Source organism: Astatotilapia calliptera, chromosome 22, assembly GCF_900246225.1.
Source record: "Astatotilapia calliptera chromosome 22, fAstCal1.2, whole genome shotgun sequence".
Lineage (NCBI taxonomy): Eukaryota > Metazoa > Chordata > Actinopteri > Cichliformes > Cichlidae > Astatotilapia > Astatotilapia calliptera.
In genome coordinates, this window is record NC_039322.1 from 33,438,716 (window position 1) to 33,458,019 (window position 19,304).

The following is a 19,304-nucleotide window of genomic DNA, read 5'->3' on the forward strand; positions in this document are numbered from 1 at the left end:
AAGACAATTTTCTCATTTAGCCCTACAGCAAAGGCTTTCTTACAAAATTGTTAATGTTTTAATCTGTTTTTAGTTTACTTTAGTGTATTTTAATGGTGAGCAAAACACTATTAATTTTTCATTTGCTACATCCACTGTCCTATAAGAAAAGGTTTTAGATGTTGTTTTGACAGGTCCATATTTACTTGGCTCATGTCTCATGATAGCTGTGGTTTTAGCTATCATGGCAGCAACATTTCAAACTGTGATAGAACCAAACCTTTCTGTGGAAATTGATCTATTACGGTCAACAATTGGTTCTTTAACAGTTTTATAAAGTTATCTTTGTAAAATAAAGGGATATAGTGCTATAGTATAGAAATAAACTCTATTCATTCTCTTGGCATTGATCACCTTTGCATGTGATTTAAAAACATTTAAAAGATGTTCAAAAAGAAGAAGCTCTCATTTCAGAAAAACAATCAATAAATGTACTAATTTGTCCATAAAACCCATAGCCCTGATATTGTGTTTTCAGCTCTGCCAAGGGGATTCCAAGATATTCACAGAAAAAAGTTCTGTTTCCAGTATATATATTACATATTATCAGTGTTGGGGAGTAACGGAATACATGTACCGCCGTTACGTATTTAAAATACAAAATATGAGTAACTGTATTCCGTTACAGTTACCGTTTAAAAAGGTGGTATTCAGAATACAGTTACTTTGTTGAAATAAATGGATTACACTGCGGTACTTTCCTGTTTCATATTGTCGCGGGTCAGGACTGTTTGGGTTTTGTTTGACAGCTACGTTCTGTTGTTCCAGGCGGCAGCTGTCATGGTCCCTGTGCCCTGCTGGTCAATCCTCTATTGGGCAATATGTTTGTGGTTTGTTTGCTCTCTCGCCCTCTCTCTCTCACTCTCTCTCTCTCGCCACGGCGATGCTCACTGCGGGCTCCCGCTGCTGGCCCACACACCTGCTCATCACCACACCGGCTGCTGATCCCAGCTGATTACTGCACTACTTAGATGGCGAGTCTGCACTAGTCTTCGCTGGATCGTTGAACTATCAGCGTCAGTCAAACTTGTGTATCTGCCAACCTGTATCTTGAAAGCCCTTTGTTATTATCCCGCTAACCCGACCTTTTGTGTTTAGATCGTTTTTGGAACCGGATTCTGAGAGGAGTGACTGAGGAGGAGCTTTTTGTACAGAAAGTGTGGAGCACCTTTTCCCCTAACCCTGTTTCCCACGGACCCTGGCGACCCGGACCCGTTTCCCCTGCACATTGTACATAGCCACTTGGTGATTGTGTTCACTGTGAATAAACGCACTGTTCTTCGCTTAAAAGGAAACCCTGGCCTGCGCCTGAGTCTCTTTCGGAACCCCTAACAGAACGATCCAGCCATTATGGACTCAGCAGGACAGGACCCCGTGGGCCGGGCTCTGGCCGCCCAGGAAGCCGCGCTGGCCCGTCATGAACAAATGCTCGGGCAGCTACGGCAGGATGTCGCCGCATTGACCCTGGCAGTGGCGCAGTTAATACCGCTGGAGGGAAATGCGCAACCAGGGAATCCCCAGCCACCCAGCCCGGCTCCCCAGGCGGCACCGCCCGCCGTAGCGTCAGGTAGCTCACCGCGGGTCGGTACGCCGTCTGACGGACCTTTACCCACACCGGAACCATTCTCGGGTGAGTCTGACAAATGCGCCGGATTTTTGGCTCAGGTGTCTCTGACGTTTCGCGAGCTGCAGCGTTTTCATGGCAACGATGGGGCGAAGATCACTTATTTCGTTCAACTTCTGAGGGGCCGTGCACTAAAGTGGGCCCAGGTTGTGTTAAACTCTGATCCTGTCATCACCTACGCTGACTTTCTCTCCAAGTTTAAGAATGTGTTTAACCCAGGCACCGGGGCAGAGGCCGCTGCTCTCCGTCTCCTCAACTTCAAACAAGGTAGGAGGAGCATGTCTGATTACGCTATCGACTTCTGGATTCTGGCAGAAGAGGCAGGGTGGAATCAGGAGGCGCTACGGAGCACGTTGCTGAACAATGTCAGAGAAGAATTAAGGGACGAGCTAATCATGCGTGATCTCCCTGCCTCCTTTAATGAGCTAATGTCCCTGTGCATTAAGGTGGATGAGCGGTTACGGGCTCGCCGGTCGCAGCGGAACTACAACTTCCATGAGGCTGCGGGAATCTCTGGCACCGGCGCCATGGCGGATGCCGGCCCCTCCCGGACTCACGAGAGCGGGGACGGAGAGGAACCCATGCAGCTGGGCGGCTCCCATCTCACCGCGGCGGAGCGTCAGCGCCGGATTACCGCCGGTGAGTGCCTCTATTGTGGTCACAGGGGACATGTTGTGGCTACCTGCCCTTCGCGGGCAAAAGGGCGCGCCCGCCAGTGATGGTAGGAGTACTGGTGGGCGAGCTGAGCCAGGAAGAAGCTCCTCCCCGTTTAACACTACCGGCCACGCTTTCCATTCACTCTAAGAGCCGCTCCCTATCGGTGTTAATCGACTCTGGGGCGGAACAAAACTTTATTGACTGTCAGTTAGCCCGGCAACTTGGGTTACTATTGGAGCCCCTGCCTCATGCATTACGTGTTACGGCATTGTCAGGTCAACGCCTTCCAGACATCACTCTGGTGACGGAGCCTGTCGAGCTCACCCTCTCTGGCAATCATTCTGAAGAAATCTGTTTTTTGGTGTTTAAAGCAACTCGCACTCCACTAGTTCTCGGCCATCCTTGGCTACAACAGCACAACCCTCACATAGATTGGCTGAAGGGGCGTGTCACTGGGTGGGGGGAGGACTGCCACATGACCTGCCTTAAAGCAGCCTCGCCTCCAAGCGTTGAAACGCCCTCTTCTGGGGTATTGGAATCAGCTGATTTAACTAATGTGCCCTCTGTTTATCACGACCTAGCTGAGGTGTTTCAAAAGGCCCGCGCCCAGTCACTCCCTCCGCATAGACCCTATGACTGTGCTATCGAACTGCTCCCGGGAGCTCCTTTACCCACCAGTCGGCTATATAGCATCTCACTTCCAGAACGAGACGCTATGGACAAGTACATCACGGAATCCCTGGCTGCCGGCCTCATTCGGGCCTCCACCTCTCCAGTCGCGGCAGGCTTCTTCTTTGTCGAAAAGAAGGATAAAACCCTCCGGCCATGCATTGACTATCGCGGATTAAACAACATCACAGTAAAAAATAAATACCCTCTGCCGCTCCTCAGTTCTGCCTTCGAGCTCCTCCAGGGGGTTACTGTTTTCACCAAACTGGATTTGCGAAACGCATACCATCTGGTTCGCATCCGTGAGGGCGATGAGTGGAAGACCGCCTTCAACACCCACCTCGGCCACTTCGAGTACCTTGTCATGCCCTTTGGTCTCACTAACGCCCCTGCGGTGTTCCAAGCCCTGGTGAACGACGTGCTCAGAGACTTCATTAACCGTTTTGTTTTTGTCTATCTAGATGACATCCTGATCTTTTCCAGAAACCAATCCGAGCACGAGACCCATGTCAGACAGGTCCTGCAACGACTCCTCGAAAACCGATTGTTCGTCAAAGGAGAAAAGTGTGAGTTCCACGTCTCCACCGTTGCATTCCTGGGGTACATAATCGACCAAGGAAACCTCCGCCCGGACCCTGTGAAGGTAAAAGCCGTTGTTGAGTGGCCGGAACCTCCTAATAGGCACCAACTGCAACGTTTCCTTGGATTTGCCAACTTTTACCGGCGGTTCATTCGGGACTTCAGCCGAGTTGCCTTGCCGCTGACCCAGCTAACCTCTCCCAAGCTTCCTTTTCAGTTGAACAAAGAAGCTCAGGCAGCTTTCCAAGAACTGAAGAAACGATTCGCCTCAGCCCCCATCCTGATCCAACCCGACCTCACGCAGCCATTTGTGGTCGAGGTCGACGCGTCCGACTCAGGGGTTGGAGCGGTTCTGTCGCAACGGAAGGACGGTAAGCTCCACCCTTGTGCCTTCTTCTCCCGCCGTCTGTCCCCTGCAGAGAGAAACTATGACATCGGGGATCGGGAACTGCTGGCGATAAAACTAGCCCTGGAGGAGTGGCGGCACTGGTTGGAGGGCACGGCTCAGCCTTTCCTCGTCTGGACAGACCACAAGAACCTGGCATACCTACAATCAGCTAAGAGGCTCAACGCTCGACAGGCCAGGTGGGCACTGTTTTTCACCCGTTTCCACTTCTCCATCTCTTACAGACCCGGTTCCCGGAATGTCAAACCCGATGCCCTGTCCCGTCAGTTCTCAGTCTCGGAGGACACCACTGAGCCCGCTCCCGTTCTCCCCGCCACCTGTGTCGTGGGCGCCATCTCCTGGGTAGGGATGGGTATCGAAAACCGGTTCTTGTTGAGAACCGGTTCCCACTGTTTCAATTCCTTGGAATCGTTTGCCATTTTTGCAAACGATTCCCTTATCGATTCCAGTCGCCCCGAATGACGTCACCACGTTGCGGAGCGTCATTTACCTGGCAGGAAACACGGCGCCTAAGCGGCTCAAACGCTCAAAAGTTTGATTATACTTTATGAGAACCGATGACAACAGGGCAACTTGCAAAGTAGATATTTCATTTAAGGGAGGAAACACTACGAATATGCAAAAGCATTTGCTCACAAAACACGCGATGACACGCGTTTTTAATTCCGCTCCGGACTCGTGACTCTCAACCCAGCAGCAGCGCTAACGTTTGCACGTCCTCTCCCGTTAATGCGGCAGGTAAATAATCAACTAACAGTGCATATTATGTTAGCGCAATCTGCCTTATTACAAGACCTGCCATTACTGTACATGTAGGTGACCATGATGAGAGAGACAGACAGAGTCTGGCTGGCGCTCGCTGGTAGTTCTCGCTGCAGTCTACCGGTAGCGTCTCCTTTCAGGCCAGGATAGACTAATGTCACCGAGCAGTGTCTAAGTTTGTGGTCAAAGGCTTGCACCCATTTGCCACAGCAGATGCCCCCGATTTTTGGTAAGTGAATGTGTTTAATTGTGGGCAGGGACATTACTGGATATTCTTGTGTAATTGCCACAGAACAATTTATGTTATACTTTGTTATTGCTACAGAAGAATGTTGCAGCTTTAAGGCAGGGATGACTCCTGGAGTTGCTTTCTCACTGCATATGCTTTATTTCACAATCAGATCGATTCGATAACAAAAACATACAGCAGCTCCTCTCCTACTCCTAGCCCTTCGCTGCGGTGGAAAAAAGAACGACTTCAATCCCCTTCAAGGAACATACGTACAAAATAGTTTTCCTGATACACCAATGGGGCGTTCAATGCCATCTTGTAAATATGAGTACTCTGGCAGAGTAACAGTTCAAATGAAAAATACAACAGAACAAACAAGCAAACAAAAAAAGAAGTGTGGGGTACCTTTGAACCAATGAACAAAGTATAACAATTTATACTTTTTAACATAACCCGACCCCGTCAATATGTGATATGTCTCACAAGAATATTTATTTTATTATTTTTACATTTACAATTTTTTTTCCTGGGGACCCTGTGACACCCCATTGAAGAGCCGTAGGCTGGATCTCTCAAGATCTCACTGTTGGGTTTGTAAGGCCATGTTACTCCTAAATTTCTATCTTGTTCAAAGAGAAGATATAAAACAAAGCTCTGAGCTAATCGACCTTAGTGTTCTCCTTTTTTTAAAAAAAAAAAAAGAATCGATAAGAGAATCGATAAAGAATCGAATCGTTAAACAGAATCGAAAATGGAATCGGAATCGTTAAAATCTTATCAATACCCATCCCTACTCCTGGGGGATCGAAGCAGCCATTCGGGAGGCTCAGGTGTTGGAACCGGATCCAGGAGGTGGGCCAGTCCAACGGCTCTACGTCCCTCAATCAGTACGTTCTCAAGTGCTTCAATGGGCCCACACTGCCCGCTTTACGTGCCACCCAGGGGTCCACCGCACTATCAACTTCCTCCAGCGCTACTTCTGGTGGCCCTCTCTGACTAAAGACGCTCGGGAGTACGTCTCCGCCTGCGCGACCTGTGCCCGGAATAAACCATCTCATCAGCCGCCCGCTGGACAGCTCAATCCCCTGCCGACTCCGTCCAGGCCGTGGTCCCATATAGCTTTGGACTTTGTAACCGGACTGCCGCAATCAGCAGGCAACACTGTCATACTTACCGTCGTGGACCGTTTTTCTAAAGCTGCCCACTTCATAGCTCTACCCAAGCTTCCCACGGCCATGGAGACCGCACGACTGCTTACCCGTCATGTGTTTCGTTTGCATGGGATCCCGGAAGACATTGTGTCTGACAGAGGCCCCCAGTTCACGTCTGGCGTCTGGAAGGAATTCTGCTCCTCATTAGGAGCAAAGGTCAGTCTGACCTCCGGTTACCATCCCCAAAGCAACGGTCAGTGTGAGCGAGCTAACCAGGAGCTCGAGGCAATGTTGCGGTGCACAGCGTCCTCCAACCAGTCCATCTGGAGTGATGAACTACCCTGGATTGAGTACGCCCACAACAGTCTGACTTCCTCCGCTACTGGTCTGTCTCCCTTCGAGGTCTCACTGGGTTTCCAGCCGCCTCTCTTCCCCTCTGTCGAGGGTGAGCATTCTGTGCCATCTGTCCAGGCCCATCTACGGAGGTGCCGACGAGCTTGGCGGGCCGCACGGACGGCGTTGCTGCGCACAAAGGACCGAACCAAACAGACCGCAGATCGCCGCCGCACACCAGCTCCAGCATACAGCGTGGGACAAAAGGTATGGCTGTCCACGCGCTTTGTTCCTCTCAGGACTGAGTCCAAGAAGCTCAACCCAAACTTCATTGGTCCCTTTGAGGTTTCGGCACTGATCAACCCCGTCTCTCTGAAACTCCGGCTGCCCCGCAACATGAGGATTCACAATGTGTTCCACGTCTCCCAAATCAAACCTGTACAGAATAGCCCCCTGTGCCCTCCTTCCGGGCCCCCTCCGCCCGCCCGGCTTGTGGACGGCTTGCCCGCCTATTCCATCACGCGGATTATGGACTCTCGCCGCCGCGGGCGTGGCTTCCAGTACCTTGTGGACTGGGAGGGCTATGGCATTGAGGAGCGGTCCTGGGTTCCGCGGGCCGCTGTCCTGGACAAGCGTATGCTGCGGGCCTTCCATCTGTCTCATCCTGGTAAGCCTGGTGGGTCGCCGGGGGGCTCCCGTTGAGGGGGGGGTACTGTCATGGTCCCTGTGCCCTGCTGGTCAATCCTCTATTGGGCAATATGTTTGTGGTTTGTTTGCTCTCTCGCCCTCTCTCTCTCACTCTCTCTCTCTCGCCACGGCGATGCTCACTGCGGGCTCCCGCTGCTGGCCCACACACCTGCTCATCACCACACCGGCTGCTGATCCCAGCTGATTACTGCACTACTTAGATGGCGAGTCTGCACTAGTCTTCGCTGGATCGTTGAACTATCAGCGTCAGTCAAACTTGTGTATCTGCCAACCTGTATCTTGAAAGCCCTTTGTTATTATCCCGCTAACCCGACCTTTTGTGTTTAGATCGTTTTTGGAACCGGATTCTGAGAGGAGTGACTGAGGAGGAGCTTTTTGTACAGAAAGTGTGGAGCACCTTTTCCCCTAACCCTGTTTCCCACGGACCCTGGCGACCCGGACCCGTTTCCCCTGCACATTGTACATAGCCACTTGGTGATTGTGTTCACTGTAAATAAACGCACTGTTCTTCGCTTAAAAGGAAACCCTGGCCTGCGCCTGAGTCTCTTTCGGAACCCCTAACAGCAGCGTTACGGTTTCCATGGTTACAGGGTGATGCTCTCTCTCTGCTTCCTGGGTGAGAGAGCGCCTTTTTGTTGTTGTGCTAAGCTAATAGGCAGAATGCTACAGGTATAGGGCTTTGGAGCGTGATGTCACGGGGGTGGGCGTGGAAAGGATTTTGCCGCCATTTTGAGGGTCTAAACAAAGCGCAAGCAAAAAAGGAGCAAAGGCACACACAACAGCCATGGTTCGTATTTGCTGTGTGGTCAGCTGCAATGTTCGATCGCACGACCAGCAAGAGAATAAGCTTGAAAGAATGTAGCCTCATAGGCAGTGTAGTCCGTGCTGCAGGGAGAATGGATGCCATACCCGTTATGTCTCTTATGAGCGCGAGTTGGGAGAAAAAGGGGAGTGGAAAAGTACGAGTTGTCATCAAGGAAAAACGGGAGCTGGAAGCATGTAAATATAATAATAACCACTGCAGCCAAGAAGAGAGCCTGACGAGCCCAGTTGTAAGTAAGCTATTAAGACTCGACTGTACACCGTGTTCGTGTTTTCCTCTGAAACAATAAGTTCTGTTGGAGCCTTTCAACGCCTCTCTCTGTCTCTCACTAGAAAAGTTGACCCACACAACAAAGTAAAGCTATTTTTAGGCTACGAGCCGACACGAACCCGACGTATTAGTCAGAGGTCCCTTTACTACAGTTCGGAGTCGCGGACCTTCAGTAACAGTAATAAATCACACAGCAATAGTACATTCATGTTGTTGTAAACAGCATGATAATATATTAAGTAATCCAAAGTATTCAGAATACGTTACTGTCATTGAGTAACGTAACAGAATACGTTACAGAATACATTTTGGGGCATGTAATCTGTAATCTGTAATGGAATACATTTAAAAGTAACCTTCCCAAAACTGTATATTATGTTACTGCAGTTTACTTAAAGTTGTAAAAAAATTTATTTGCTGTGTGCATACACATGAAAATGTCAAACCTGAATTCTTTTTAATGGCCAGTAAATAAATCATTAGATTTTATTATTTTAATAGACATTTTGACTCTCTCTCTTAGTCTCATTCTTTGAGCCAGTTTGTTACAAGATAGTGATAGAAAGAACACTCAAGATTCACTGAATAGTGGGTAAAAATCAATTAACACTTGCTTTTTCCGTTTTTTAATGCATCTTTTTTTTAACACCAACTATAACCTTATGTGACTTAGACACCGACTACTGTGAGCAAGAGCTGTATAGTGTTGTCACACACTGGTGAGTTTGAACTTTTAATTGACTGTTTGTGATGCTAGCAGCTGATGCTAATTGGCTGCTGCCAGTCCAAACAATTTGAAGGATTGTTGTCTATTTGTTGGATAACAAATGTTTTGAAGCTATACAATCTGTATATAGCAGTTGAACTGTTTTAGTTAAATCCTTATTGATTAAATATACTTTAAATATACTGTTTATTTATTTATTTATTTATTTATGTATTTATAAATTGTGTACACAGGAACAAGAATAACTTAATGTATTTAGCTCAACTGGCTGACATTTTCATATTCTTGTGATTTGTTATTGGCTCTGTTTATTTAATGCAGGCCAGGTGACCCTTTTTGGGTATAAAAAAGGATGGCGAGCCAACGAACGGCTAGGAACAGGAATCGTTCTGCATTGAAGCTTCCACTTCCACTGGTCTGGTAGGAAGTTATCAAAGACGATGCTCTGTGCTCTTCTCTGAAACCATTTTTCAATTACACTGATTTCTACAATCATACACACCATTCCCCCGTTTATGGACAATAGCGCTTGGACATCTCTCATGGACACTCAGATAAAATTCATGGACTTTTCCCTCTTCTGTGTGGACAAGTGCTTTTGATGTTGATGTGTGTTACTTATGGGGAACATTTTTTTTAAATTTGAGAATCTATATTGCTTGATATAAGCTACAGGATTATTTAGTTATCTTTGTGCACCCCAACTGGGTTTTTGATTAATCGAACCGCTGCAGCAGGAATGATTATTTAAGTTTTCCCTTTTCTTTGTTAGTTTCCTTTGGTTTTGTTGAAATACATGGTACCTGCAAAAGCATTTTGTGTTATGTGTATTTATTAATTACTGACAATCAGCTCCAGTGGCCGTTCTTAAATCTTCTGATTAACAATAGCCCAATATTCTGCTTAATACCTGACATGTATTAATTCAATAGAGCTTCATTAGTGTTACGTATGGACGATACCCACCGTCACCATTACCAAGACGAACAAGCTGATCTACACAACGGCAGCAGTGATCAGTGAGATGTTTGGCTACTAGCCAACTATTGGAGCTGCAGAAAGGTGCAATGAAGAAGGTGCCTAAGAAATACAGCAAGCTTTCCATACCTGAAACTGCCAGGTGAGACTCACAGTCTTGGCGTGCCACTTTAAGAGGTACACCAGAGGGATTGAAGGCAGGAGAATAAGCTGTTCTCCACAGAACCAGCCAAGGTGTACTCTCAGTGGCAAGGGAACAATATGAGAACAGCACCACCAAGGCTGGAGACAGAGCAATACTGGAAGAGCATATGGGAGAAGGACGCAACCCAAAACGGCAATGCTCAGTGGCTAGTAGATCTAGGAGCAGACCACAGCGACCTCCCTGAACAGGGTCCAGTAAACATCACAGTGGCAGATATCCAAGAAAGGGTCCCCTGGTGCTGTCCAGTTGGACAGGCCCTGACATGGTTCATGCCTACTGGCTAAAGAAGCTGACTGCACTCCACGAGTTCCTGGTAGCACACATGAACCAGCCGCTAGTTGACAAGAGACACCCAGAATAGCTAACCGAGGACCCCCAGAAGGAACCGGTCTCATCCAACTACCGACCAATAACCTGCCTCAGTACTACATGGAAGCTCCTGTCAGGCATCATAGCGGGTGAGATGAACAGGTACAGGGGTCAATACATGAGCGGGACACAGAAAGGGATGGGCAAGAATACCAAAGGCACAAAACACCAGCTACTGGCAGACCGAGCAGTCAGCCGAGACTGCAAGACCAGACTGACCAACCTGTGCACTGCCTGGATTGATTACAAGAAGGCCTATGACTCAACGCCCCACACCTGTATCCTGGAATTCCTAGATCTATGCAAGAGCACCAGGACCCTAAGAGCCTTCATCAGGAAGTCAATGGGAATGTGGCGGACAACACTAGAGGCCGTAGTGATCGATGTAGCGGTTCCCAACGACAGCAACATCAGAAAGAAGGAACACGAGAAGCTCGAGAAATACCAAGGGCTCAGAGAAGAGCGCGAGAAAATGTGGAGGGTGAAGGTAACAGTGGTCCCAGTCGGAGCACTCGGTGCAGTGACTCCCAAGCTAGGCGAGTGGCTCCAGCAGATACCGGGAACAACATCGGAGATCTCTGTCCAGAAGAGCGCAGTCCTGCGAACAGCTAAGATACTGCAGGACCCTCAAGCTCCCAGACCTCTTGTAGAGGACCCGAGCTTGGACAATGTAGCTTGTGAATAGCTAATCGAATAACAACAAATAAAGTGGACATCTGGCATTGCTAACATAATATTCCTGTTTCTACTTTTAAAAATACAGCTTTGGAGAATTGTTTCTGTTGCATCTTAATGTTAAGTTATAAATTATCTGAGGTCCCGGCATGGCTGCATGCTAACCTAAGTTAAATTAAGTTAAGCTAATAATAAAAAGGTAATAACATACCAAGGTTGCTATTTTTTATAGTATGTTTAAAAATGTACTATTATTCTTTTTTGACATTTTGTTCTTACAAATCTTACAAAATAGAACATTAAAATACTTTTAGTGGCTAAAGCTGTCAAACAACAAGTTGAATTTCAAATTGCAGCTTGCTATCTTTTATGAATACCCTGGCATTGGAGAATTTAACAAATGACCAGTTTTTGATGTGAATGAAATTTATTCCAACAGTTACCTCAACATCCAAGACCAGGTTTCCTGTTTCAGGCCTTCTCTGACTGCTGTTGGCAGGTACTCACCACTGCTGACCAGGAATACTCCAGCTCACCTGGAGATTTTCTAACCAAGAAGTCTAATAATGATTTCATCAACACTGGTTTTAAATTTGCCCTTTTAGACCCACAGACATGCAGACTACAATCAACATTATTTGCCTCATGTATGCATGGTCATAATATCTCCAAACCGTTGTACGAAACCAACAAAACCATATTTTTGATATCCCTGGTTATTTCACAGCCAAATCAAATTTCTCCTTAATGCGTCACCTCAGCCCTCACCTCCCTAACTCCGCTGTAGTCTTCACAGTCCTGGCTGTAATGAACAGTTTTAGAGGCAGAAGTCTGGTTTTGCAGACAGGGAAGCTGCCTATCATTCAGGCAGTCTTCTCTGTGGCTTGGGGAGAGATTACTGAGGATACAGACAGCTTCACACAGTGAGCCACAGCCTCTCTGATCAGTGGAGCACTCTCCTATCTCCCCACCTTATATCCCTGGGGCAATGATTTCACAGGGATTAGCACACAAAGTCGCCTAATCTCTCCCTCCTCTTTCTCTTTCTACTGATAGCTATCTCAGATATGAATGCATACATATACTGGCAATCACATTCCTTTATGTACAAACACGAGAACGTAATAACCAACAACTTGCAAAAAAGTAACTCCAGAAGACAACTTACCAGCAAATATCTTTAAATAAAACAGATCTCAAAAGTCTTAAAGGAATAGTATACACAAATCTGGAAAGTACTAATCCCAGATTCATAAAAATCTGTTGTACATTTGTTTTTGACAGACATTTGGTGTAAATGATATGATGAAAGTTTTCCATGCACCTTCCTTTGTTTGGGGGTCTAGTTATTGTGCATAAAAATTACCATAACTTAACATAAAGACATCTCAATGGAAAAGAACCATCATCAATGCTACCGTGGGTTTTTTCTGCAGGGATATGCTGTGGATAACCATGTCATTTGTTTGGTTGGCTTTGGCTCAGTTGACTTTTAAACTGTATCCAACTACTGGGCAGTGAAAACACTGGTTACTGCATCTCAGTGAGTACTATAAATTAGTACATTTTGGTTCAAGGGGTGTCTCTCCCATCTCAGTGTTGGGGATTCTTCAGACTAGTACCAAATGGCAGAACACAGACGGCTAATTCAATCAGAAACCCTGAGGGCCACCCAGCATTGCTAACTACATCATGGTTAAGCATCTTGAGCTTGTCAGAATTATCGAAAATGACAAGTGAACTTGACATGAACCAGAGAGTCGGAGTGGAATACTTGTATTGGCATTTCTTAATCTACGAACGGCACAGGGCAGTGCAGGAAAAATCAATACTTTTCAGTCACTGGTAGTTTTTTCTATGTGCCTGAATAAAAGAACTCACAAGCATCAAGGTACAGTAAGAAAATAGCACAGGCTCATTCAAGTCATGAGACACAAAGGAAAGATGTTCAATGTTGTACAAATAATTTATTATATTTAAACCTGAATCCCTATTATTTATCCCACATTTTAGGAGCCCATGAAGTTGTTCAGACAAAGAAAGGAACTTGTGTTTATAAAACTCTCCAGAATCATATGAGTTTGTTTTTTTTCCACATATATTTCACGCGTTGTGATTTGGGACCCCCAAAACAAAAGTCAAAACTAAATCCACTAAACACAGGGGCAGGAATAGACAGGGGATGATAAGAGATACTCAGACAAAGAACAAAGACAAAGGCAAGGTAGAGGTGAATCCAATCAATGACACAGAAGGAGGAAGTAAAACTAAACACAACAGACAAGAGAGAAACGACTACGTAAAAGCAAACTTCAATAAAATAACTCAAATAAGAATACAATAGAATAGAAGATGGGATAGAATGCTGACAGGTACTAAACAAATATCAGCAAAAACAAGAAAGAAGTAAACTAATTGATAAAGAAACAAATGGTAATTTCTATGACTAATAAAGCAAGAACTTACTACGAATATAGTATGAACTGGTCTAAAGGAAAACCTAAAACACAAGACTCCAATAATGGAACAATAATACGACACAGGGGAGGAATAATAACAAATGGAGATAAATTATAAAAGACATAAAAATAACAAGAACAATACAACAGAAAAGGCAGTAGAAACTCTACAAAACTCAAAAACCACAGCAGAGAAGAGGGGCCTGAAAACTGAAGGCTCTCCCTCCCATTCTACTTTTAAATACTCTAGGAACAACAAGTAGGCCTGCAGAGCGAGAGCGAAGTGCTCTAATAGGGTGATATGGTACTACAAGGTCATTAAGATAAGATGGGGCCTGATTATTTAAGACCTTGTATGTGAGGAGCAGGATTTTGAATTCTGGATTTAACAGGAAGCCAAAACAGGAGAAATATGCTCTCTCTTTCTAGTCCCTGTCAGGACTCTTGCTGCAGCATTTTGGATCAGCTGAAGGCTTTTCAGGGAGTTTTTTGGACATCCTGATAATAATGAATTACAGTCGTCCAGCCTGGAAGTAATAAATGCATGAACTAGTTTTTCAGCGTCACTCTGAGACAGGATATTTCTAACTTTAGAGATGTTGCGGAAATGGAAGAAAGCAGTCTTACATATTTGTTTAATATGTGCGTTGAAGGACATGTCCTGGTCAAAAATGACTCCAAGGTTCCTCACAGCGTTACTGGAGGCCAAGGTAATGCCATCCAGAGTAAGAATCTGGTTAGATACCATATTTATTATATGTGTATATATGTATATATGTGTGTATATATATATATGTGAGCGTGTATGTGGAAATATGTGTGTGTACATATGTACGCATGCATATATGTATATATACATATATGCATGCATGGGTGTATGTATAACTTGTACATATCTTTATTGTGTAAATGTAACTTTGTCTGTATTATTGTAAATACTTATGCTATTGTGTACTTCACAAACATGGAGAGATGCCAAACTGCCAAACTGCCTTTTATTGTTTTTGTAACAATGAAAATAAAGAGCTATTCTATTCTATTCTATTTCTAAGATTTTCAGGGCCGAGTACAATAACCTCAGTTTGATCTGAATTAAGAAGCAGAAAGTTAGCGGCCATCCAGGTCTTTATGTCTTTAAGACATTCTTGCAGTTTAACTCATTGGTGTGTGTTATCTGGCTTCATGGACAGGGTGTCATCTGCATAGCAGTGTAAATGTATGCTATGTCTTCTAATGATGCTGCCTAAGGGAAGCATGTATAATGTAAACAGAATTGGTCCTAGCACTGAACCCTGTGGAACTCCATAATTAACCTCAGTGTGTGAAGAGGACTCTCCATTTACATGCACAAACTGGAGTCTATTAGACAGACTATAGAGATGCCTGAACCACCTCATGCTCATTTTTTCAAAAAGGATCTCACCTTCTTGAAATGGCATCAGCTACATGTGTTACATCTTCCAAACACACAATCTTCGTATACACCTTTTTACACAGTTTTATACATCTAAAAACTGTTATTCAGATGGACTCCTTTAAATACAAGCAAACTTACATCTCATCAGCTGCTATCACACATCTCATTCGCATTTATTGGAGTTCATACATCATAATGAAGGTGCTGCAAGGGGCAGATTACTCCAATAAGTCTTGCACAGCAGGGATCGCCCCAAGGACAACAATTAAAAAGGGCCTTCCTGGTCAATGGACTAGAAGCTTGCCGAAATGGTGCCTGACATCCAGTCACCGCCGCTTTAACATTGAAACTTTCCTCTGCTGTGCTCATTTTTTTCCTCACTAGTTTGCTGCTTTGTAAAAATTCTTCTTCCTTACAGTTTTTTCACCTGTCTTTACTTTGGCTCACCATGACATTGTGATTTTAATTGTTTTAAAGTTTCTATGCATTTAAATGCAGAGTACAGATACAAATGTAAAGATTTTTAATAAGAACAGGAAATTAAAATGCCTTAAAACAATAAAACATCTGAATATCAGAGGGAAGTTTAGAGCTTGTAAAAAAAAAAAGGGAATATGAAGGAAAGTCCTGATTTTAAGAGTTCACATGTAGAACTCTTTTTTTTTCATATTTTTATTGAGAGACAAATGTACATTAGTTTACAATGACAATCCGGTTGTTCAGTCTGACGTCACTAGCCATGTCTGGGTCTAAACTCCGCTGCAGGTCCATATATCAAACGATCACTGTGGCATTACTGAGAGTTGAAAAACTGTCTAAAGTCTTTCATCTTTAATAAAATGATCAGCGTTCTGCTCTACCGGGTGTAACAATTGAGTTTAACATCCAGGCATCCATGAAAACGGAATTTATGACATTTAACGGAGTTAGAAGTTAGCAGGGAGTTAGCTCGCTAGCTTCTATCTAAATACAATATAGCATGTCCTGGCTGCGGGGTTTTGGAAACAAATTCAAACGTACAGCTCTGTTATCACTTCCAACATAAATGAAGACAGAAAACTAAACAGCAGTGACGTTTGTACGGTTACTGAAGTTGGGCTAGCTGGTATATAATGATGTGCTACGTGACCGCTAGCGGCACAGCTATGTTAGCATAATATAAACAAGCTAACTTTTTTCCCACTCGATAAAAGTTAACGTGAGTGTTCTCAGTGGTCAGGAACAAATGTAATCGCATGGCAGGATGCTGTAAAAGGACCAAACTTCAGCCAGGAGAACAACTGAGATAATCCATCCACAATACGAGGTTAGTCATTCATATACTGCTGCATGGGCTGGGCTGTAGTTACATCCTAAGGTTTTAAAAACTGAGCTTAAATAAATGATTAGTGGTAATAAAAGCCGAGGGAGGTCAACAGTGATCACTGACTGTTTTAGGAGCTTTTTGAGATCAAATAGAAGAAAATACATAACATTAAACATGTTAACAACACAAAAGCCATATTAAACGCAGACTACTTTAGGCCCGGAAGTAGGATTCGTCGCGTCATCACTGAACAACCGGATACAATCTGTTCCCCTCACATATTTTTTAGTTTTTCTTACATGAACAGATACGATAATACACACACACACACACACACACACACACACACACACACACACACACAGGCACACCCCCACACACGCTTAAATAAAATTGAAAAAACAAACAAACGAACAAAAGAAAACCTAATAAGAGACCCAAAACAAACACAAACAACAAACCCCAAAACACACACACAAAAAAGGGGGGGGGGGGGGGGGAATATGATATTAATCAGCTGGTAGAGCATTTAATGGCTTGCAATAGTCTATGAAGGGGCCCTAGATACGATAAAATTATCTGTATTTGCCCTTCGCCACAAGGCCTATCTTTTGCAATTTAAGAAATGACATCACATCTCTAAACCAAAAAGAAACTGAAGGTGACTTTGAAGATTTCCAAAGGAGTAAGATGCAACGTCTAGCCAAAAGTGATGTAAAGGCTAATATTTTGAAGTGTGTTGGGTCGGTTAGACCAGTGTTGACTGGAAGCCCAAAAACAGCTAGAAAAGGGTCCATGCAGATCTGGGTCCCAAGAGCCTTGCAAAAGAATAACTGAATACTGACTCCAGAAGCCATGGAGTCTTGGGCACAGAAAGAACATATGGCCTAGGTCACATGGGGTGGCATGACATCTCTCACACTGATCCATCACTTGTGGGTAAATCTCAGACAGACGAGACTTTGAATAGTAAACCCTGTACAACACCTTGAACTGGATAAGTTGTAACCTGGCACAGGACGTACTATAACGGACATTGGATACTGCTTTCTCCCATTGCTGATCTGAAAAAATTACTCCTAACTCCCGCTCCCAAGCCCCCCCTAATTTTAGCAACTGAATGGACATTTAAATCCATAAGTTGTTTATATATTAAAGATATAATTGACTTCTTATTGGGTTTAAGGGATAAGACGAGAAGAAAGGAAAGAAAAAACGCTACCACAGTCTGCTTATTTTTAAGAGTCAGTAAGTGTAACAGTTTGGAAACAGCTGTTATGACCACTATTTAATACACAGCACAGAGCAGCGTTCTTTCATATTATGCATTTGGACTTGATTGTATCATATGTATCAAATGACAGGATCTTTGCAACACAGCAGGTGGCTTTAGCTTGTGCCAAAAAGCAATCTCCAGGGTGGGCCATTTATATGGATACACCGTAATAAAACAGGAATGGTTGGTGATATTAAAGTCCTGTTTGTGGCACATTAGTACATGTGAGGGGGCAAACTCCTTCAAGATGGGTGGTGACCATGGTGGCCATTTAGAAGTCGGCCATCTTGGATACAACCTTTGTTTTTTCAATAGGAAGAGGGCCATGTGACACATCAAACTTATTGGTAATGTCACAAGAAAAACAATGATGGTATTGGTTTCAACGTAACTTTATTCTTTCATGAGTTATTTACAAGTTTCTCTTTGTTCACAGCCATTGACATGTCGAAGAGGTTAACACGTGAGGAGCGGATCGAAATTGTGTTGATATCTGGTGAACGCAGTAACCGGGTCATTGCAGCAGATTTCAATGCAAGACACCCTACGAGACCACCCATCTCCCATGCTACAGTTAGCAAACTGCTTGCTAAGTTTCGTGAAACTGGTTCAGTGTTGGATTTGCCAAAATGTGGACGCAAGAAAACTGTCACTAATGAAGAAACATCAGTGGCTGTCCTAGCTTCATTCAGCAAGAGCCCACAGCGTAGCACTCGCCGCATGTCACTGGAGAGTGGCATTAGTCAAACATCCCTTCGGCGGATATTAGCTACTCACAAATGGCACCCTTACAAACTCCAGCTACTGCAGCATCTCAACGAGCATGACCCAGGTCGGCGCACAGAATTTGCAGAATGGGCAAAACAAAAATTGGAACAGGACCCTCAGTTCACGCAGAAGATTTTGTTCAGTGATGAGGCAAACTTTTATGTGAATGGTGAAGTTAACAAACAAAACCCCCACCGCTATTGGTCTGACACTAACCCACATTGGATGGATCCCTCCAAGACTGTTGGAACAACAAAAGTGATAGTTTGGTGTGGTATATGGGGTAGAACGACAGTGGGTCCATTCTTCATCAATGGAAACTTCAAGGCCACTGGATATTTGAAATTGCTACATGATGACGTGTTTCCCTCTTTATGCACTGAAGCTGGCACGTTCCCTGAGTTTTTCCAGCAAGATGGTGCCCCACCACATTATGGGTGCCAGGTCCGAGCATTCCTAGATGAACAGTTTCCTGGAAAGTGGATTGGTCGTCGTGGGCCAGTTGAATGGCCCCCAAGGTCTCCCGATCTGACCCCCTTAGACTTTTATCTTTGGGGTCATCTGAAGGCAATTGACTATGGTGTGAAGATACGAGATGTGCAGCACCTGAAACTACGGATACTGAATGCCTGTGCTGGCATTTCTCCTGCGGTGTTGCTATCAGTGTGTGAAGAGTGGGAGAAGAGGGTTGCATTGACAATCCAACACAATGGGCAGCACATTGAACACATTTTATAAGTGGTCAGAAACTTGTAAATAACTCATGACAGAATAAAGTTACGTTGAAACCAAGCACACCATTGTTTTGTGACATTACCAATAAGTTTGAAAGTTGTATCCAAGATGGCTGACTTCTAAATGGCCACCATGG

General features: G+C 44.7%; 1 protein-coding gene and 1 long non-coding RNA gene across 4 annotated transcripts in view; one reads left to right on the forward strand and one right to left on the reverse strand.

The window, feature by feature from the left end:
* The window catches only part of LOC113014142 (retinoic acid receptor beta), a 192,781-nt gene that overhangs the window by 125,402 nt on the left and 48,075 nt on the right, over window positions 1-19,304 (reverse strand). The window lies entirely within an intron of this gene.
* Window positions 7,376-7,684, forward strand: LOC113014143 (uncharacterized). Its single transcript, XR_003270931.1, has 2 exons — window positions 7,376-7,405; window positions 7,488-7,684. It is a non-coding gene; the product is annotated as an uncharacterized LOC113014143 (long non-coding RNA).